The sequence below is a fragment of the Gorilla gorilla genome, chromosome 17 (assembly GCF_029281585.2).
Source record: "Gorilla gorilla gorilla isolate KB3781 chromosome 17, NHGRI_mGorGor1-v2.1_pri, whole genome shotgun sequence".
Lineage (NCBI taxonomy): Eukaryota > Metazoa > Chordata > Mammalia > Primates > Hominidae > Gorilla > Gorilla gorilla.
In genome coordinates, this window is record NC_073241.2 from 44,471,364 (window position 1) to 44,493,943 (window position 22,580).

The window sequence follows — 22,580 nt, forward strand, 5'->3', positions numbered from 1 at the left end:
GCGCCCAGCCTCTCACTTCTCTTTCTACCTGCTCTGCACGTTCTCACTTCCCTCCTTGTAGCCTCCCAGGGTGCATCCAACGAATTTGTTTTCACGGGGAATGAACAGGTGTCCCTCATGAACAGAACATGGGCTGATTTGCACAACCAGAATTAAAATAAAGGGCCCCAAAGGGAAGCCTTTCGTAAAATGAACTATGTTCAAAACATGATCCAGGAGAGCAGGCTTGTTTAATTTAAGGAGAGATGGAGGGCTTTATTTTATTAACAAAATACCTGAAGGAATTCTGCTCCTAGTTCAGACTCTTTTTAATCACATCAATGTTAGCACTGAGGGTTGGTCTAGCTCAGATGCTGGAGATGATGTTTTGACAAATTCAGGGGAGATACAGCTTGGCAAGTATTCACTAGGTTCACACTGCTTCCATTTCATCCATTCTCTCCACATTTGCTAGTTCTTCTGAATCTTCTATTTTTTGGTTACTATCAGTAGATTTAATAAGAATTTTTAATATAGCATTTCTAATCTAATGCCATATTAATATTCCTGAAAAACCTTATGGTCTGCATAATTACATGCTAAAAACTACACGACTTATGGAAAAGAAACAGGGTTACAGTGGATCATTCAAAACCTATAGAACCTTGTAATCAGGAAGTAACAAAACATTAGTAATCCTAATTAAAATATTGGTACAGTTAATTCTCCACTGAGATTTGCACCTAGATTCATTCCAAACATGGTTGTAGCCTGATATGCCTAGGACTCATGTTTTCTTCCTCAGGCTGAAGTTCTTGAAGCCATTTACTTCTGATAATGAGACCAGTTTCATAAACATTAAAAACATGATCCGAAGGTCACCCTCATCAGTCAATTTTTGTTGACATAGAAAAATTTGTAGCTTCTTCATCTGCATTTGCAGCTTCTCCAGATAGCTTAACGTAGTGCACTGGTTGTCAAAGTGTGGTCCTCAGACCAGCAGCTTCATGCAGAAATTTGTTAGAAATGCAAATCATTAGGTGGTATTTCAGACCCATGGAAACAGAAACCCTCTGGGAATGGGGGTTGGCCAAGAGGGGGAGCCCAGACTTCTGTGTTTTAACAAGTTTTCTAGGTAATTGTGATGTACCTAACGTCTTAGAACAACGGACATACTGGAAAATGTCACTGTTCTTGAAGCCACCATACTAGCCACTTCTTGCGGAAGGCATTTCTGCGTAATTTCAGGTGTCCTTCCATAAAAGTCTCCATATATTGATAAGACTTTGATTTAATGGTGAGAAAGCTGGCTTCTGATCTAGTCACAACATTGTCATACTGGAAAAATGACCTGTTTGCTGACAAGACCAACAAAATACACATCAATTCCCTACTCATCAATAGCATATGAACTGAGCCACATTAAATAATATCATGTTGTAGTTAAACAGATTGATAGAACAAAATTGTTAGGTACAGTGGAAAGAGCATTGGCTTTAGAGAGCAACTGACTGAGTCTGAAAAGTCACTTCATCTCTCAATGCCTCTCATCCTCCATCTACAAATTGGGGATAGTAACCTCTGCATTGTGGAGTGCCAAGGTGTGTGAAGGAGACGATGGACGTAAAATGTCTAGAATACAGCAGATGCTTGAGTAGATTCTAACTCCCTGCCCTTCATTGTTTTTCTTATAAAATACTTTACTAAAAGAAAATGAAAAATAGAGGTAGAATACATTTATAGAGATATGATAGCTGATTTCTTTCAAGTTTGTTCTATTTTTTCCTTGTCTGGTTCTTGTAGGTGATGACTTACGTCAGACTGGGATGAGCAATGTGAATCAAACTGAAAGTAAAAATGCTAATGGAATTGAGAGTGATTGTATTATTTTCTACAAACTCACCTGGGAATGAAATAAATCATTTAACAATTATAAAGATGCCCCAAATATTATAACATTACAAAGGATATTAATGGTTACACAAATAATGATTTCATTTAAACATCTACAAATTTTATATTAGTAGTCGATGTTAAAGTAGTCGTTCTAATAACATGACTGTGGTAGCAACACTTTCATGTTATAGTTCTGAAAGCAGAGGTAAAGTCTGCCATGACCACAGCTATATGCACCAGCACCAGACACAGCACCAGGAAGGACGTATATGTTCAACAAATACTTGTTGAATGAATAAATGTCATGTTTTAGGTAATTCGAAGTAATTTCATACATATTTTATCTGAATCCCTAGAACACTAACACTTGGTAGGCTGAGAAGATTATGAATTCCATTTTATAAATATGAAAGGTAAAATGACAGATAGAAAGGAAAAATGACAGATAGAAACTCAGAGATGTAAAGGTCAAGGTCTTAAAATTTTGGCAGAGGTTCAGACTTTCACAACTTACTTAATCTACAGAGACACAATCTGCTCTGAAATATTTACAGTCTGTGCATGAGCTTTCTTCCAAATGTGGCTTTCTTCTATCTGAAGTTCGTATTTGGTGCTATGTGCAGTTGGCTGCCAACATATGCATTGACCAAACTCTTGGGTCAGAGGTCCCCTGTAGAAGGATTCAAGAGAGGATAAGAGATAATGGAATTTTTCCTCTGGGCTTAGTCAGAGCTGAAACCTTCTGCCTAGTGTCATATTATTTTTACTTAAAATACATAATTTGAAAACTTCTAGTAAAATAGATTGTTCTAAGAATATTGGCATTCTTCTGCTCTCATGACTACATCGAACCTGTGATCTTATCAAGAGAGGATCATTTCCATTTGCTTAAGGTGTATGTGTAACTTTATTGCTAGACAAATCTGCAGTCTAAAGAAATACCAGGCTGTAAACAGACCTCCCATAATTTCATTACTACAGATAAAACATACATAACTTCCCCAACGAATACGCCAATAGTTACGGACTTATGGGCAATGACAAGAGTCAAGGAACTGAGCAAAATCTGTGAGGTAATGAAATCCAAGAGGCATAGAATAAAACATTACTGAGTTAAGAAAACAGTAGCTACAATTTTAAAGCATAGAGCAGTATCTGAATAGCCATAGGATATAAAATGGTTGCACTGTCACAGATAATATGGAAGACAAAAACACACACAGACACTCAAGTAGAAAGTGTGAAAATTATTTATGCAGCTTAATTTAACATGTTCTTGTTTATTCTTCCTAAAAGCATTTGATTTCTCTGAATGCTGGTAAAAATAAATTATAGTAGTCAGTAAAACACTATTCCAGTCCAGTGGAAAATTATACTTAAGCGTAAAGAATGATTTACTTGGAACTAGTAGCCAATAATTCTTTTTCCTTCTCTCTCTTTTTTTCTTTGTTTTAGTTTCACGGGTGCCAGCTTTTTATATTGGTAAACTCGTGTCATGGGTGTCTGTTGTACAGATTATTTCATCACGCAGGTACTAAGCTTAGTGCCCAATAGTTACTTTTTCTGCTCGTCTCCCTCCTCCCACTCTTCATCCTCTGATAGGCCTCAGTGCCTGTTGTTTTCCTCTTTGTGTCCATGTGTTCTCATTATTTAGCTCCTACTTATAAGTGAGAGCATTTAGTATCTGGTTTTCTGTTCCTGCTTTAGTTTGCTAAGGATAATGACCCAGCTCCATCCACGTTTCTGCAAAAGACATGATGTTGTTCTTTTTTATGGCTGCATAGTATTCCACGGTATATATGTACCACGTTTTCTTTATACAGTCTACCTCTCTTTAATAATGTTTATACAACTTTAAATAAACTTATATAACTTTAAATACATTTGTATAAAAACAACTTTAATAAGATGTTTTATTAAAGTCATTTTGTTTGCTTGAAATTTTAATTTTGTAAGTTTTTTAGTTTGACTGAAAGATGCATTTCCAAATTGGAGACCTGGAGCTGGGATTCTGCTAAGCAGGCCAGTCAACATTCTGCTCTTGCTCATGCTTGTGGGCCTGACTTCAGAATGATTGCACGATCTCAAAATCTCAGTGTGCTTTTCTGCACAGTTAGAAGAATTAGAAGTGTTAAAATTTAGAAACTGCATTAAATATCATGTATTTAAATCTGAAGCACTGGGGAGACTTCTAAGAGCTGATCTTGTTGGACAGGAAAAAAATAGAAAGGATTATTATCTCCCACTTCAATTCATGTGAAGCTCAGGAAAATCTCATTCGATTTTGTTCAAATTATGCTCTCGCTCTGTGTGAATGATATATGCTATTTGAGAAAATGAGGGAAATGATCAGCTCTACGTTAATAGTCCATGAAAAGATGCGCTTGTGTGTGTGTGTGCACATACGTGTGTGTGTGTGTGTGTGAGCTTTTATAAAAGAGATGGCTTATTTTTTTGCAAAAAGACGATAGTTAAGATTGTAGTTTAGGGAATATGAAGAGATTTATGGTCAAGTTTAGTGGGAGTAACCTTAAATAGCAATTAATTTGTGGCACGGTTATCATTTTGGTTAATTTAGCCCTTCCCTATGCACAAGGGGTGGTGGGGGCTCCATGTTAACAGCCCTTTGAATTACTGTTTCATGTTTTTTGGTACTGGAGTTGAAAACCCTTTTAAATCATTGTGGTATGTCAAGCCAAGTATTTTCTTCAGTTTGGTTTCTAATTAAAGTTAAAAGAGGGATTATCAGTCAGTCACTGAAAAGTAAGAAATACACTGAACAAAAAATAATTTTATTCCAAACTTTTGTCTCTGAAAATGATAAGAAGTTGTCCTTAGAAAGAAATAGGAGGGCTGGGCATGGTGGCTCACGCCTGTAATCCGAGCACTTTGGGAAGCGGAGGCGGGCAGATCACTTGAGGCCAGGAGTTCGAGACCAGCCTGGTCAACATGACAAAACCCTGTCTCTACTAAAAATACAAAAATTAGCTGGGCATGCCTCACTTCCCAGTTACTTGGTTCAAGTCAGGGTATGGCACTGGGCAGCTCTTGAACTAGTCAAGAACTTCCCGCTCCTGCCTTAGACACAACCTGTGCCCTAGGCTCTCAGATCCTCCATCCCCACGGAGTCCTGTCTCCCCTCCTATTCCCTCAGGTCTTGTGCTCTCTAGAACAATGGGGGAGTCCATAGGAGTAAGGAGGTTGATGCCCTACTGATCCGGAGCCCCAGCTGAACCACTGGCACTTTGATTGGACCTCCAAAAAAACATTCAGGGACATTTTAAAAAATGCCTTTCTCTATGGCAAGACTTCCCACAGTGGTTAGACACTGGAAGCAAGGAAACATTATAAAGCAAAACCTTTTGAATGTATTCATTCATGTATTGATTTATTCATAGTCATTTATTTCTTTTTTTAAGTCAACAAACATTTTCCCACTGTATTAGTTGCCTATTGTTGCTGTAACAAATTACCACAAACTCAGTAGTTCAAGACAACACAGAACTAATTTTCTTACACTCTGGAGGTCAGAAGTTCAAATTCAGTTTAACTGGGCTAAGGTGAAAGTGTCCACAGGGCAGGTTCCTTCTGGAGGAAATAGGGAGAATCTATTTCCTTGCCTTTTTCTGTTTCCAGCGGCCCTCTCCATTCCTTGGCTTGTGGCCACTTCCTCCATCTTCAAAGCATGTGATTTCATTCTCTGCTTCCATTGTCACATTGCCTTCTCTCACCCCAATTCCTCCTGGCTCCCTCTTACAAGGATTGTGTGATTACATCAGATCCATTCAGATAATCTAGGATAATCTCATCTCAAGACCCTCAGTTTAGTCACACTTGCAAAAACCCTGTTGTCATGTAATATAAGGCAATATTCACAGGGGATTAGGACATGGACATATTTGGGGGCCATTATTCAGCTCACCACAAGCACGGCTGTGGTGCTTGCTGTTAGCAATGCAAAACCTGTCAGATTAAAGTCTATCCCAAAAATCTTATGATTTAGGAAGATGAGATATATGTATTAGTAGCAGATTGAAAAGATATGCAGCAAGATCAACACAGATGGAAAGCCATGTGATGTTCAGAAGAGGGAGAAATTTCTTCTGTGTCTGGGCAAATGGCAGCCTTCCACCCGAAGTAGTATTTGAGGCTTCAAGAAAAATAATGTAGTTGTAAGGACCACAAAATGCAAGAAGAGGGCAAACAGATAATTGTTAGGGAGGGCAGAACACATAAGGCCTAAAATTTCATGCAAAATGGAGTAGTGGGAAATAAGTTCTAAAGGAGAGTTCATGACTTCTAGGTGAGGGGGTTGTATTATGTTGGGTAGACAGCAGGAGAACCATTGAAACACATGTATTGAGATGTGCTGTAGAAAGATTATTCTGCTGACGGCAATGTGCATTATGGGCATTGGTACTTTGTGGTCTACACATGTGAGTGCGAGTCCAACCAAGGAACACACCAAAAGCCAAGCATCTCAAGCCAGTTGACGAGGGCCTACAGATCCAAGAATGAACTCTAACATATTCCCTTCCTTGGTCTTATGCACATTGTGTACATTGAGAGAGAATCAACAGAATGCTTTAAAACTGAAGATATCTCCCCAGCCTGTCAGATGCTCTCTTCATCCAATCCTCTTAAGATGTAGGATTGGGGTCAGTAGCATTTGATCATCTTTGTGATGTAGTTAAAAAGAAATAAAAAATGTGGCATCTTAAGAGAGAAGACCATTGTATCTGTATCTGTAGCATTACAACTTGCTAGTGTTGGGGCTCAGAAAACAATACCCCGCAATGAAAGTCTCAGAAGCAAAAGTTATTCTCTGATCTTCTCCTGCCCTCCTGTATCTCAGTCCCATTTTCCTTTAAGGCTATATAGAAACTAGAATCCCTCTTCCCCACAGCGGGTCATAGAAACCAGAATCTCCTCCCCCCAAAGCCAGCCATAAAACCTTAAAACACTACTCTGACTTCCCCTCCACCTTTCTGTGTGAAAAATGGCTGTTAAGAAATAGTCTGACTTACCTTATTTGACTGTAGGTCCTAATACCCCCATTCCAGAGAGGGTCCTGCCCCATACTTTGAAGGAAGAAATGCGTCTCCAGGGAGGCCAAGAAGAATCTAGACAGACAGGCCCTTGCTGGGTTTCCTCACTCAGTCTATTAGCATTAGATTGTACCTTTTTTGTCCAATCACAGTTCTACAGGGCTGTCCATGCTTTGTTAAACCTAAGCATAAAAAATGTCAATTTCCGGCTGGGTGCAGTGGCTCACACCTGTAATCCTAGCACTTTGGGAGGCTGAGGCAGGCAGATCACTTGAGGTCAGGAGTTCAAAACCAGCTTGGTTTACCTGGTGAAACCCCGTCTCTACTAAAAATACAAAAAATTAGCCAGGCATGGTGGGTGCATGCCTGTAATCCCAGCTCCTTGGGAGGCTGAGGCAGGAGAGTCACTTGAACCCAGGCAGTGGAGGTTGCAGTGAGCCGAGATCGTGCCACTGCACTCCAGCACAGCCTGGGCAACAGAGCGAGACTCTGTCTTTAAAAAAAAAAAAAAAAAAGTCAGTTTCCCTGTATCATTGGGTCTTCATTCTAAAGGCTCCCACGTATACACTTTAAATATATTTGCATGCCTTTTCTCCAACTAATCTGCCTTTTATGAGTAGATTTTTCAGCAAAACTTCAGAGAGCCAAGGGGAAGATTCTCCTTAGTTCCTATAGTTTCTATAGTTTGCTGTCACAAACAAGATGATCAAAGTCCCACCCTTCTGGAAGCCTCAGTTAAGGGAATCCGGGAACCTGATTAGCTGCAAAAGGGTAAGAATTTCTAGCCATCCAGGCTTCCAGCCTCTTTCTCTGTGCAATCCAGTTGAGTGGATGGTAAAAATCACTGTTTCTCTGCAAAATTTTGATTAATAGGACCAAAAGATTTGTGTGTGACTAGCTTTGCTGTAGCAACTCTGGTGTACTTTTGGATTCTTTGTGGTATGAATAGTCATGTTATTTGACCCCTTTCCTCCCGGAAATAGTCTTTTCCTTTGTGTTTCTATGTTGTTTGTAACAAGAGGTACTGGATAAAGTTTCCTCTTATCTTGTTTGATTTATCTGAGAGTGTGACCTGTGACCAAGCAGGAGCACTCTGTCGGTCTCTGCCACCTGCTGGGCATGATTTTCAGGTCATGTCAGGTGGTCAGTCTGAAAATGGCTAGCAACCTGAAACTTTTGTTCAGAATATGTCAAGCTCTCAGGAAAGTTTGTCTTAATAAGAAGTCTTGTTGTGGGGTGGGGGGAGGGGGAGGGATAGCATTAGGAGATATACCTAATGCTAAATGACGAGTTAATGGGTACAGCACACCAACATGGCACATGTATACATATGTAACAGACCTGCACGTTGTGCACATGTACCCTAAAACTTAAAGTATAATAATAATAAAAAAAAGAAGTCCTGTCCATAAGGAACTTTTGTTATCTCAACCCTTGTTGCCTGTGTAGTGCTAGAAAAGTCCAGTCCCAAGAGGGCCTGCCTAGTATCACAGATTAACAGGTCTGTGACTGGTGGCACCCCATAAATTTGTGGGTTACTGAATGCAAACACTATCATTAACTGTCAGTGGCAACAAGAATCTTTTGCTGTCTTAGCCTATTCCTAGGAGTGAATTTTCTGGAGGGAGTCTTTGGAATTGCTTCTTCTCTGAAGTGGCCGTTGAATTGGGTTGCTATTGACGTGCTATAAATACACCATGGGAAATTCTAATTGTCAATGGCCAAAAGATGGATGCTTTAAATTAAACTCCTAGATTAAAAAAAAAAAAGAGATCTCTTATTCTAAACAATTGATCGGAAGGCCAAATTAAAAGAAAGACATTTAAAAATATCATGCCTAGCCTTAGAAATTCTCCCTATAAAAAGCAAAAATTGGACCTAAAACAAAGCTAAAATATTTGTACAAACTGCCTGCTTTAGATCCCTGCGAGAATGATAATAGAGGCCACTCCCTGTGGCCTAGTAGTTAAAATTCCTGGCTTTCATAGCTGTTGCCTGGGTTCAATTCCTGACCAGAGAACGGTCTTTCCACTTTTGATATTTGTGTGACTTTTGACTTTTGGGGGTACCCATTTGTTATTGATCATTTTGATTTCCTGTGTTTTTCCTTTTTTTTTTGAGACGGGAGTCTCGCTCTGTCAACCAGGCTGGAGTGCAGTGGTGCAATCTCAGCTCGCTGCAAGCTCCGCCTCTCAGGTTCAAGCGATTCTTGTGTCTCAGCCTCCCAAGTAGCTGGGATTATAGGCGCCCACCACTACGCCCAGCTAATTTTTGTATTTTTAGTACAGATGGGGTTTCATCATGTTGGCCACGCTGGTCTCAAACTTCTGACCTCAAGTGATCCACCTGCCTCAGCCTCCCAAAATGCTGGGATTATAGGCGTGAGCCACCGAACCCGGCCCCTGTCTTTTTCTCTCTGTGGGGGCACGCAAGGTTTGGGGGCCTTTGGTGTAGACCATCAGCTGAGAAACTGAGACTCTGAAAGAATATGGCTAGACAGAAATGTGAACTTGACCTCGTTTGTGGCCAGCAAACGTTTTCGTTTTTTAAGCTGTCTTTGAGGTGGTTCTGGATCTTGTGAGGAGTGCTTTCCTCTCTTTGGAGACACCTCTTGCATCCTTGCTTATATTATAACCATGGTTAGTGTTCAGCTTAAAAGGAATCTTTGGCTTAAGAAAAAAAAGGTTCAAAAACTAGAAATATTGGCCATTTGTCCCTGCTAAAATCTAATAATAAGAGATTCAAAAGATTTTTTTAGGAGCTATATAGTCAAAAGTCAACTATGTTAAAACTGATATTTAGGCCATATATGTACACATATACATATAGGTTTAATGCCTCTGTTCTCTCTCTCTAAAAAGTCTCTGTCCACTGAATTTCCCTCTTCCTGAACCCCTGCTAACCATACATGCTCCTTTGGTGTGTTTCTCCATTTACTTCTGTCTGTGCCTCCTGCCTCTCCACCCTTCATGGCACATGGGGACACCTAAGACAATTTCTAACACCCTGAAATCTCTAAGGAAAGCACCAAAGGCACCACAGACTTCTCTTTTGGGGAAAAATGTCTGTTTTTCCTCGTAAAACCCCAATAGTTGTCAAGTGGACAAATTCCTCTTAAATCTAAAGCTTTACTATCTTCTGCATTAAACTCCTTGATCAATTTGGCTTTCAGATACACACATATATATGTTATATGTTGTGTCTACATGTATGTGTATGTCTATACAGATGTTTATATACTGTCTACATATGGTACCAAATTAACTTAAAGATAAATGAGTACTCACAAATAGCTAGCCCAAATGCTTTTCAAGTTCATGTGACTTCAATAATCTTTGATAAATAAATGTAGTTTTAATATTATTGGTAAAATAAAATAGAAACATCTTCAGAATTTAATTTAGATATTTTTTACCTGTGTCTATTGATCAGACAGGTTTATACTGATAGGTATTTTAAGGTCATAAAATAGTTGCTTCTATGATTTTATAATATGTGAGCTTCTATCTCTGATTTGCACCTTTAGGCCATGATGAGGCCCAAGGATGCAGGAACTCCTCCTTCCTAGCCCATTTGTGCCTTTTAGCCACACTGGGAGGGATTCAATCCTCCAGGCATTGTCCTTTGTCCTAGGCTCTGTATCAGATATATAATTAAAATTGCTTATTTCCTGGATTTTTCACTGAAAATAAGGATTACTAAGAACTAACATTGTAACTAATACATGTAATTAAAACCTACCACATATAAGAGAAGCAATTCTATTTACAAAGAGTATAAGAAAAGTAAGATGACTTTTTGGTTTAAAAAATTATGTAAAAAAACCCATAAAATACGGTATTTCTTTTTTGTTAAAGGAAAATTAATTTTGTCTAGTTCAGAGGATTTTAAAAGTTGCTTTAAATTAAAGGGGAAAATGATAAATAAAACTGAATGGATATAAAAAGTTGGGAAAATAAAAAATGGAAAAAACTATAAGAGGTTATTAAAGGTTTATAAAAATCTTATTTTATATGGTCAAAAAGATTAGATTAGCTTATTTATAAGGTTTTATCAAAATTAACTTTAACATTAATAATATACTAATACAAAAGTAAATTTTTATTTTATCTTTTGAACAAGATTTTCATGTAATGTTGATATGAGATAGTAACAGCTTTTTTTCTTTTCTTTTCTTTTTTTTACGTTTTAAGTAAACTACATAAAGGAAAAACAAAGAGGGAAGAGAGAAAGAGACAGACTCAGTTTGCCTCATTTTGCCTTTATCAGGTCTTATGATTGTTTGGGAAACTGAGTGTTCTGTCTATCAAAGAGTAAAGGTTTTCACTTTTAAAAATCTTTGAATTACCTCATTGGCTAAATGAGTGACTTATTTTCCACTGACCTGTGATTCAATTTTGAGCAAGTGCTTAAAACACTTATAGTTGACAAACTTTCCAAAATCAGAATGTCAAATTCTATATTCAGTCTTTTTGACCTCAAACTAGCTTTTTGGATATTAGAACCCCTGGAAGTCCAAGAAAGACATATTAGCCTTATTTGGTATGCTAAGATCGTACAGGAAGCATTGTCAATTAATAAATTGTATGGCCAGGTGTGATGGCTCATACCTGTAATTACAGCACTTTGGACGGCCAAGGTGGGAGGATCACTGGAGGCCAGGAGTTTGAGACCAACCTGGGCCACGTAGTGAGAGCCTGTCTCTACAAAAATGAAAAATAAAAAATTTAGTCATGTATGCTGGCATGTGCCTGTAGCCTTACCTATTTGGGAGGCTGAGGTAGTAGGATTACTTCAGCTCCAGAGTTCAAGGCTGCAGTGAGCTATGATCTTGCTACTGTACTCTAGCCTGGGTGACAGAGTGAGACCCTGTATCTAAAAAATTAAAATATCCTACACATGTACCCTAGAACTTAGAATAAAAAATAAAATAAATTTTAAAATAAAAATAAAAAGCAAAAGAAATCATGTTTAACTTTCTTTGGATTATTTAATATTTGTATGGATGTGTTATTAATTTGTGTTCCAAAATTGTATAACATTCCTGAAATTCTGACATCTCGGTACATGTTAATATTAATTGTGATTGTTATGTCAAATGTTATATGCCACAGAAATAACAAAATTTCCTCATCAATTGTGTCTTTAACCATGGCTATTCTGTCTTTTGTCATCCACAGAAAATTATTGTTTTACTTTGATTCTTCTCAAAAAGCAGTTTATAATTGCTATAGTCCAAAATTTGCCTCTTTAAGGATATTCATGGAAAAGGCTGGCAAGTACTCTTGAATACAGGTTTCTGATAACTTCAGAGATTGTACCATTGGACTATACCTAAAAAGACTTCTTTCTCTTTTGGGCTATTTATAGTTTACAATAAATTGGTTAAAGTATATTTTTGTAAACACAAATTTCAAGCATTTTCTTTATCTCTAGCTGATTTCTTCAGAAACTGGAAACTATTTATGCATATTCTTAATTTATGGCAATATCTTTTTTTTATAAATTCAATAAGAATCTGTTTTCTTTTGTAAAAGGGCATAACTGGAGACACTGATTGTTCTACCAAAGCTTTGACTGGAATGGCATATTTTCAGGTACATCCAGGCTATTTTGAGCAGTTGAGGTTGACTTAATAAAGCTGATAAAAAGCCCCTGTAAAGACTGACCTGTTGTCTTGTCTACATCATTCCTTTACAAGGTTCCTGACTTGTGGTAAGAAAAGAATTTGTCACTTTCTAACTGCGACAGAAACCTCAAGTTATTTTGGTAATTTGAGAAAAGAGAAATGTCCCCAATTTGAACAAGAATTGCAGGCACAGTTTAATGACAAATCCTTGGCTTACAGAGGCTTTAAAAAGGCTAATCTGAAAATTCCATTAAAAACAGTTCCAGCAAAACCAACTTTATAAAAGTCTATATGACCAATCACTATTCTTGTGACACCTTATGCAAATAATCAGGCCCAATGTAGTAAGAGGAAAACTCAGTTTTCAAATAAATTGATCCTACTATGATTTGTCTTTGGTAGGAATTGGGGACTGGAAAGAGAAAAATTATGTCTTAAAAGAAAACTATAGTACACCTGTTATTAGAGTCTAGTCCGCTTTTTTTTTTTAAGCCTACAACTTCGACTGAATCTTGAGTTATTTCCTGGCTACGTGTCTCCAAACTAATGTTTCCAATTATTTGCCCATTTTTTTATTTGAAATCTCTGAAATTAAAACTGCTTTTCCCTAAAGCGCTGCAAGATGAGGCTAGACAACTAGATAGAAATTTTGAAAAATCATTACAGCACTTAATATATGAATAGTTTAATATATGAACAATTTAACATATGATTGTGCCTGTTGATATATAGTCTACTCAGAAAGTTCACTGGAACACCTGGTGCAAACTACAAACCAGGAAAAATGTGTCAGAGGGCCACTATCTGCTCTCACTTCATCTGAAGATGCTGAGCCCAACATATAAAAATCTTCACTGGCTGCCTGCTCTCTGGATTTAAAATTTGAGTTTGTAGTTTGTTCTAACCATTCACCTTTGTTTTGCATTCATTTCCATTGAAATGACTCTTACTAAATATCTAATTTCTCAGATCATAAAAAGGCTTGACTCTGGTCAAAGCCCATCTGTAGCACACTTGCCTGAAATGAGACACAACTGTTAACTGTTTAATTGGATTGGCCTATTCTCAGGACTGAGAGATTGGTTTGATGACTTATGAGACAATTCACAAATCTGATATTGGCACTCTGAAACTTCTTTAGGAAGTTTCATTTTGGGGAATGCTGGGGCTCAGAAAATAATACCCCAAAATGAAGGCCTCAGAAACAGCCACAGAAGCAGAAGTTTTTCTCTGGCCTTCTCCTGCCCTCTTATCTCTCAGTCCCATTCTTCTCTAAGGCTAGCCATAGAAACTGGAATCCCTTTCCACAAAGCAAGTGGTAGAAACCAGACTCCCTTTTCCCCAAAGCCAGCCATCAGATGTAACAATATCATATTACTCTAACTTTCCCTCCATCCTTCTGTGTAAAAACTGGCCATAAGGAAATGATCTAATCTACTTTGTTTTACTGTAGGGGGTCCTACCTTACACTTAGAGGAAGGAATGCAAGCTCAGAGAGCCCAAGAAGAATCTAGATGGACAGATCTTGCTGGATTTCTCCAATTAATCTACTAGCATTAGATCATATCTTTTCTGTACAGTTGTATTTCGATATGACTCTTTATACTTTGACAAACTTAAGCGTAGAAACGGACAATTTCCCCTGTATCTTTGGGTCTTCATTCTGAAGGCTCCAGTGTGTACACATTAAATAAATATCTATGCCTTTTCTCCAGTTAATCTGCCTTTTATGAGTTGATTTTTCAGTAAAACTTCAGAGAGCTAAAGGGAAAGCTCATCCTTGGCTCCTACACTTCTTCTGTGACATTAAACAAGTCCCTTTAACCTCCCTGAACTTCAGTTATAATGATACCACGGGTTTTACCTAACTCACTGGATATTTTAATGTAAGGATCAATGAGATGATAGACGAAGATGCTTTGTACATTGGAAAGGATATTACAAAAATTAACTTGCATTCCAAAAAAATGGTGTGGAGTCTATCATTTGTCAAGGAAGTGTTCCTCATTGTGGGTTGCTGTATTGACTAGGAGGCAGATTGAATTAGGAGAGTAAATTGTGACCTTTGAGGTGCTGATCCCCTAAACTGGAGCATCTAAGGTTGTCTGATGTCATGGGGGCTGTACATCCATAGGGCTGGTTTTCGTCTTGAGAAATCATGGGGTGGACTTACCACAGGCAATGTGACTTGAGGAAGAGAGAAATAGAGAGATAGAGATGATATAGATAGATAGATAGATAGATAGATAGATAGATAGATAGATAGATAGATAGATAATGATAAATCAGGAATTTAATTAGCTGAGTGACTCAGATGGGAATAGTGAAGTCTAACTGGGTTTCTGTTTACAGTAAACAGATGTGATTTGTAATCTAACTCAATTAGCCAGAAATTAAATGCATCTTGAGGCAGAAATATCATGGATTTAAATATTCTCTTGGGTTGGGGAACACTCAGTAAAATGACAACTTTTAATCTCTGTCGTCAGAGTCCTAACTTAGAGATGCTCTGCCTTCTCTCAGGGCACAAATGGTCATCCTCTTGCCCAACCCAACCCCACCTCTGTTCTTGCCTCAATTATAATGGAAGGTGGCATTTCCTTAGTGCCCCAAAGTACTCATGGTTGGACACTTACAGATAATATGGTAAATGAATTCCTGCTAATATCTTGGCAGTTACTCCAGTGTGTTCATAACTGCTCTTCCAATGTAGGTTAAAGAAAAATCGAAGAAGGATATTTCTGTATAAGCAGTGCTACTATCAATGGACTCTCTATGGGCACATTGAAGCAGGTGTCGTTGGAGAAGTCATCCTCCCACATGATGCAAAAGCAAGCTGAGCTTCAACTGAACCTCGGAAGTGTGTTTCCACCTCTTATAGGAGAACTCGTTTTTTATCAGTGTCGCCTGGGGGCAAAACTTTGAGGTGGAGGCTGAATCCACACAAAATTTTGATTGAAGAGAAATTCAGGGTCTCCATTTTGGGGGCTTCTCTACTGTGACCCAGAAATCCAGATCTTCTGCCCAAAATCCATCACATGTTTTCCTGCCTGCATCCTCACCGCCACCAAACAGGACCTGAGACATTGACACATGAGCCACGACCCTGCCAACAAAGCTGCCTGAGAGAAAGAAGCACATTCCTGGGGATGAACACATGTGGGGCAGGTCCTCGGGACATAGATCGACCCAGGTCCCTAGCACCAGCCTCTCCAGCTCCTGTTATGTGTCTTCCCTTGCCCTTCTTTGATCCCAAAGTCCTTCCTCTGGGCTAGGGAAGAGGAAGGTAAGATTCAGATCTATTTCTCTGGGGTGCATATTGCCATGTGGGGAAAGCAGTTGCTAATTCTGAGTGGTGAGCACAAGGAGAAGGGGACTCTGTGATTGAGGTTCTTCCAGAGCTCAGAGTGGAAGGCTGCTGAGGAGCAGGGCTCCTGATGTGGGGGGAGCATGTGGAGGAGAATGACCAGCTCTCATGCTGGGGCAGGCATTGAGCTTCCAGGGAGAATGAACACAGTTCTTACCCTGACTCTGGACCTGCTTCTGGCTGGCCCTCTCCTCTTCCACCAAGGCCAAATTATGTCCTTAAGCCTCCTTTTGGCCCCTGGAGGGAAAGGTCATTTTCCACAGCATGTTTGGCCCTCCCAGTTTGGCCCCCAGAGCCTCCCACCCCTCTTCCCACCCCTCACTAGTATCTATCTTCTCCCCACTCTTCCTGGCCCTTGCTTCTAGGCTTCTCTCTTGGCCTCTCCATTCTGCCTCCTTGCATTATCTCAGAACAAAGAACTTTATTAGCCTCCTTATTTTATTGCTGCCCTGACACCTGGCATCACTGTGAGACCTGCATGCCCCTGCTTCCAAAGCCCTTAACCAAGAAGGCTGTGCCAACTTAACCCTTCTTGGGACTCAGCCCTGTCTGAAACTCCAGGACCAATTCTTGTTTTTTAAGAAATTTATTTTTAATTTTTGTGGCTACATAAAAATTAAAGGAGGTGTGTATATTTATGAGGTACATGAAATGTTTTGATAAAGGGATGCATAATAATCACATCATGGTAAATAGGGTACCCATCCCCTCAAGCATTTATCCTTTGTGTTTAAACAATCCAATTGTACCCTTTTAGTTATTTTTAAATGTACAATTAAATTATTATTGATTCTCTCTCTCTATATATATAGTCATATATATATAGTCATATATAGTCATATATATAGTCATATAGTCATATATATAGTCATATATAGTCATATATAGTCATATATAGTCATATATAGTCATATATATAGTCATATATAGTCATATATATAGTCATATATGTGTATATATATACATATATAGTCACCCCGTCGTACTATCAATTACTAGGTCTTATTCATTCATTCTAATTATTCTTTGTACCCATTAATCATCCCCACTTCCTTTCACTCTGCCACTATCCCTCCCAGCCCTCAGTAATCGTCCTTCTACTCTCTATCTCCATGAGTTCAGTATTTTGATTTTTAGATTCCACAAATAAGTGAGAATACGTGATGTTTTTCTTTCTGTATCTGGCTTGTTTCATTTAACAATAATGACCTCCAGTTCCATCCATGTTGCTGTAAATGACAGGATCTCATTATTTTTATGGCTGAATAGTACTCCATTATGTGTATGTACCATATTTTCTTTATCTATTATTCTGTTGATGAGCACTTAGGTTGCTTTCAAATGTTGGCTGTTAGGAAGAGTGCTGCAATAAATGCAGGTGTGGAGATATCAGTTCAACATCCTGATTTCCTTTCTTTTGGGTGTATGCCTATCAGGGAGATTACTGGATTATATGGTGGCTCTATTTTTAGTTTTTTGATGAACCTCCAAACTGTTCTCCATAGTGGTTGTACTAATTTACATTCCTACCAACAGTGTACAAGAGTTCCCTTTTCTCTATATCTTCTCCAGCATTTGTTATTGCCAGAGATTCTTTTTCTTTTTCACCAGGACCAATTCTGATTCCCATCAGGGAATACATAAGTACCCTTTTCAAGGTAGATCTCTCTACAAGCAAGCTTTCCTGCCTAACACAAAACACCCTAATCATCCATGTGGTAGCCCATATCTAGGAATATCGATTTTCATATCTATGAGATTCCGACTGAAGGTCTTTAGGGGAGAACAGCCCATTTGTGGCTCAAGTAGAACCCTGGGTGTGTCCCTCTTTAGACTACTGACAGAAAATTCTTATGAAATTACTTTGAGGCACCTGTTCTCTATAGCTAACATTGTAAGGTTTCCTTGTGATTAAGAAGTTATATTACTAAGATACAGTAGACATGGTCTGGCTATTCCCATTTAAGGAAAGTTGGCAAAGCTTAGACTGATGTACACAGATACTACTACTACTGCCCTTGATTGTGTGACCTTGTGGAAGGTCACTTAATCTCTCTGGGCCTCAGGTTCCTGGAAAGTGGAGTGGAAGGAGATTAGAAAATCACTGAGGTTCATTCTAGCATAAAAATTTTGTCATGGATTGCCACAGGAATCCTTGTGAGTGAACAACTATGGAACTGGGCATAAGGCAGGGCTGCATGTCTGACATGTCTGCTGATAGCCCTCCCTCCCGTGCTTAGCTATAGCTCAGAATTTATATGAGCCAGTATTAAAAAGAAAAATGATCTCAAATCAATAATCTAACTTTCTACCTTAAGAAACTGTAGAAAGTAAAGCAAATTAAACCAAAATATGCAGAAGGAAGGAAATGATAAAGACTAGAGCAGAAATAATTGAAATAGAGAATAGAAAAGCAGTAGAAAAAATTAATGAAATCAAATGTTGTGTCTTTGAAAGATCAATGAAATTAACAAATGTTTAGCCAGAGTGGCCAAGAAATAAAAAACAAAACCTCCAATTAGTAAAATCAGAAATGAGAGAGAAAATATCACTACTGGATTATAAGAGAATACTATGAACAAATGTATGCCAACAAATTAGATATCCTACATAAAATGGACAATTTCTTAGATGCAAGTTACTGAAACTGACTCACAAAGAGATATAAAAACTGAATAGACCTATGACAAGTAAAAAAATTGAATTAGCATTCATAAAACTTCCCATAAAAAAAGCCAAGCCCCAGGGCTTCATTGATGAATTTTACCATGGGTAAAACATTAAGACAAAATTACCACCAATCCTTTACAAACTCTTTTATAAAATAAAAGACGAGCTACCACTTCCCCAACTCATTCTTTGAGATCAGTATTACCCTAATATCAAGGGCAGATTAAGACATTATAAGAAAACTATATACCGATACTCCTGATGAATGTAACATAAAAATCGTCAAAATATTACCAAACCGAATCCAGCAGCATATTAAAAGGATTATGCATCATGGCCAAGTGGGATTTATCACAAAAACATAAGAGTGGTTCAACAAAAATCAATCAATGTAATAGATTCATTAGTAGAATAAAGGGGGAAAAGCACTTGATCATCTCAACAGATGGAGAAAAAGCATTTGACAAAATCCAACACCCCCTTCAGGATAAAAACAAACAAACGTTCAGCAAACTAGCAAAGAAAGGGAACTCCTCAATATGATAAAGACTGTAAAAAACCCATAGCTAACATCAGATGAAGAAATGATGCTTTCTCCCTAAGATCAGAAACATGATGAGGACATTTACTCTTGCCACCTCTATTAACATTGTACTGGAGGTTCTAGCCAGGGCAATCAGCCAGGAAAAAGAAAAGGTATATAGATAGGAAATGAAGCAATAAAACCATCTCTATTCAGAGATGATATAATCTTGCATAAAGATAATTTTAAGAAATCCATTAGAGTACTATTAGAACTAATAAGCAAGTTCAGTAAGTTTACAGGCTCAATATACAAAAATCAACTATATTTCTACACACTAAAAATGAACAATCCAAAAATAAAAACAAGAAAACAATTCAATTCACAGTATCAACAAATATAATAAATACTTAGGAATAAATTTAAAAGAAAGAACTACAAAACCTATACTCTGAAAACTATAAAATATAATTGAAAGAAAGAAGATATAAATAAATGGAAAGACAACTCATGTTCATGGATTACAAAACTTAATATTGTTAAATGGTAATATTCCCTAAATTGATCTGCAGATACAATGCATTTTTATGAAGCTCCCAGCTGGCTTTTCTTCTTTCTGGAGCTTTTCTTTCTTTCTTTCTTTTTTAACCTACTGCTTAGAAATACAAGGGGCCCAGAATAACCAACATAGCCTTGAAAATAAAGAACAAAATTACAGAACTCCCATTTCCGAGTTTCAAAACTCACTACTACAGTAAGCCGTGTTGCACTGGCTTACACAGATATATCAATGGAATAGAATTGACAGCCCAGAAATAAACCTGTACATTTATGGTCAATTGATTTTCAACAAGAGTGCCAAGGCCATTCTATGGGAAAAAGAATAGTCTTCTCAACAAGTGATGCTAGGAAAATAAGATATCCACAGGCTAATGAATAAAGTTGAGCCCCTACTTCACACCATGTAGAAAAGTTAGCTCAAAATGGATGGGACATAAATGTAAGAGCTAAAAGTATAAAACTTTTTGGGGATGAGGGGAAAACCATGAGAGTAAATCTTTGTGACCTCAGATTAGACAATGACTTATTAGATATAACACGAAAAGTATGAGTGACAAAAGGAAAAAAAAAGATAAATTGAATTTCATGAAATTTAAAAATTTTGTCCTTCAAAGGACCACATAAAAATGTGAAAAGACAATACACACAGTGGGAGAAAATAATGTTTGCAAATCATATACCCAGTAAGGGTCGTGTGTCTAGACTATCTAAAAAACCCTTATAACTGAACAATAAAATGAGAGGTAAAATAATTTGAAAATGGGCAAAGGATTTGAATAGATATTTCTTCAAATAATGTATATAAATGGCCAAAAAACACATGAAATATGCTCAACCTCATTATTCACTAGAAAAATGCAAATCAAAACCACAATGAGATATCAATCCCCATTAGCATGGTTATGATTTAAAAGACAATTTTAAGTCTTGGTGAGTAGTGGAGAGATTTGAACCCCCATACATTGCTGGTGGGAATGTAAATGGTTCAATGGTCTTGAAAAACAATTTGACAGCTCTTAAAATGTTAAACTGCTATGTATATCATCAGGAGAATTCAAATCAAATGTCCACACAAAAACTTGTACATGAATGTTTATAGCAGCAGTAATCATAATGGCCAAAAATGGAACTAATACATATGTCCATCAACCAAGAAACAAAATGTGGTATATCCATACAATAAAATATTATTTGAACATAAAAAAGAGAGTAGTTTTGACATATGTTACAACATGAATAATCATTGAAAACATGCTAAGTGAAAGAAGCCAGACAGAAAATGTCATATATTCTAGGATTCTGTCTATATGAAATGTCCAGAATAGGCAAATAAATAGAGACAGAAATGCAAATTTGTGTTTGCCAGGTGCTGGGGCAGTGAGGGGAGTGGGGAGTGACTGCTGATGGGTATAGGGTTTCAAATTGGTGTGATTTAAATCGTCTAGAATTAGATAGTGGTGATGGATGCAGAGCTCTTGGAATATACCCCAAACCACTGAATCACACACTTTATCTTTTTTTTTCGACTTGTATTTTAAGTTCCGGGGTATATGTGCAGGAGGTGCAGATTTGTTACATAGGTAAACGTGTGCCATGGTGGTTTGCTGCACAGATCAACCCATTACCTAGGTACTAAGCCCAGCATCCATTAGCTGTTCTCCCTCCCACAACCCCTGACCAACAGGGCCCAGTGTGTGTTGTTCCCCCCATGTGTCCATGTGAATCACACACTTTAAAAGTGTGCACTTTATGGTATATAAATCGTATCTCAGTAAAGCTGTTATTTAAAAAGAAGCCTCCAGTGGTTCCCAAGTCCAAGCTCCATGACAGCATGGGGGGGTCCTGCTTTTCCACTCCACTGTCAGCTTCGCTCATGTGAATCTGACAGTCTAGCAATGTCAAGCACCCTGTAGGTCCCGGAGCCTACCACACTGATTCTTACCTCCATGCCTAAGAGCTCATGTGATGCCTTGCATTAGAATGTCCTTCCCCTTCTTGTCAAATTGCTATTTTATTTTCTTTAATAAAATTTTTTTTGATAAAATTTTTTGAGCATGCAGAAGAATACAAAGACTGGTACAATGAAGACCCACTACCTAGATCCAACAATTCCTTTTTCATATGTAACTCTCTAGTGTCATCTAATGCACAGTTCAGGCTTCACTTTGACCAGTTAGCCCCAAGAATCCTTTACAGCTTTTCTTTTTTTCCAAACCAGGCTCTCACACGGAGAAACACACACTACATTTGATTGTTATATCTCTTAAGTCTTTTTCACAATCAAGACCATTTTCCCCATCACCTTCTCTGGTTTTTGAGAATAATATTTAAGTCTCTTATATTAAGTTTCATATTTAAGAGATTGGGCCAGTTGTGTTACAGAGTGTCCCAGAGTCTAAATTTGTATGATTGTTTCCTTTGGGTATTCTTTAACTTGTTTCTCTAGTCTCTGAACTTTCTGTAGAGTAGAAGTTAGATCTAAATGTTAATTAAATATAACTTTTTTTAGAAAGAGGCTGGGTGCCATGGCTTATGCTTGTAATCCCAGCACTTTGGCAGGCCGAGGTGGGTGGATCACCTGAGGTCAGGAGTTCAAGACCAGCCTGGTCAACACGGTGAAACCCCGTCTCTGCTAAAATAAAAACTAGTCGGGTGTGGTGGTGGGTGCCTGTAATCCCAGCTACTCGGGAGGCTGTGCCAGGAGAATTGCTTGAACCCAGGAGACAGAGTTTGCAGTGAGCTGAAATGGTACCACTGCACTCCTGCCTCGGTGGCAGTGAGACTCCTTCTCAAAAAAAAGAAAAAAAAAAAAGAAAGAATATGTCATGGACTTCATATTATATCATATGAAGTGGCATCTACTGTTATTAGGGCTCATGCTGGCCAACTCATAAAGCTTTTCTTGTT

The 22,580-nt window shown here is 38.0% G+C and overlaps 1 long non-coding RNA gene across 1 annotated transcript in view; it reads right to left on the reverse strand.

Annotated features, from left to right (window-relative positions):
- Positions 1 to 226: 226 nt before the first annotated feature.
- LOC101138336 (uncharacterized) overlaps positions 227 to 22,580 on the reverse strand; it is a 47,447-nt gene continuing 25,093 nt past the window's right edge. The window contains exons 4-5 of the long non-coding RNA XR_176717.4: positions 2,390 to 2,545; positions 227 to 1,337 (exon numbers count right to left, since the gene is read on the reverse strand). This is a non-coding gene — a long non-coding RNA (uncharacterized lncRNA). The remainder of the gene's footprint in view (positions 1,338 to 2,389; positions 2,546 to 22,580) is intronic.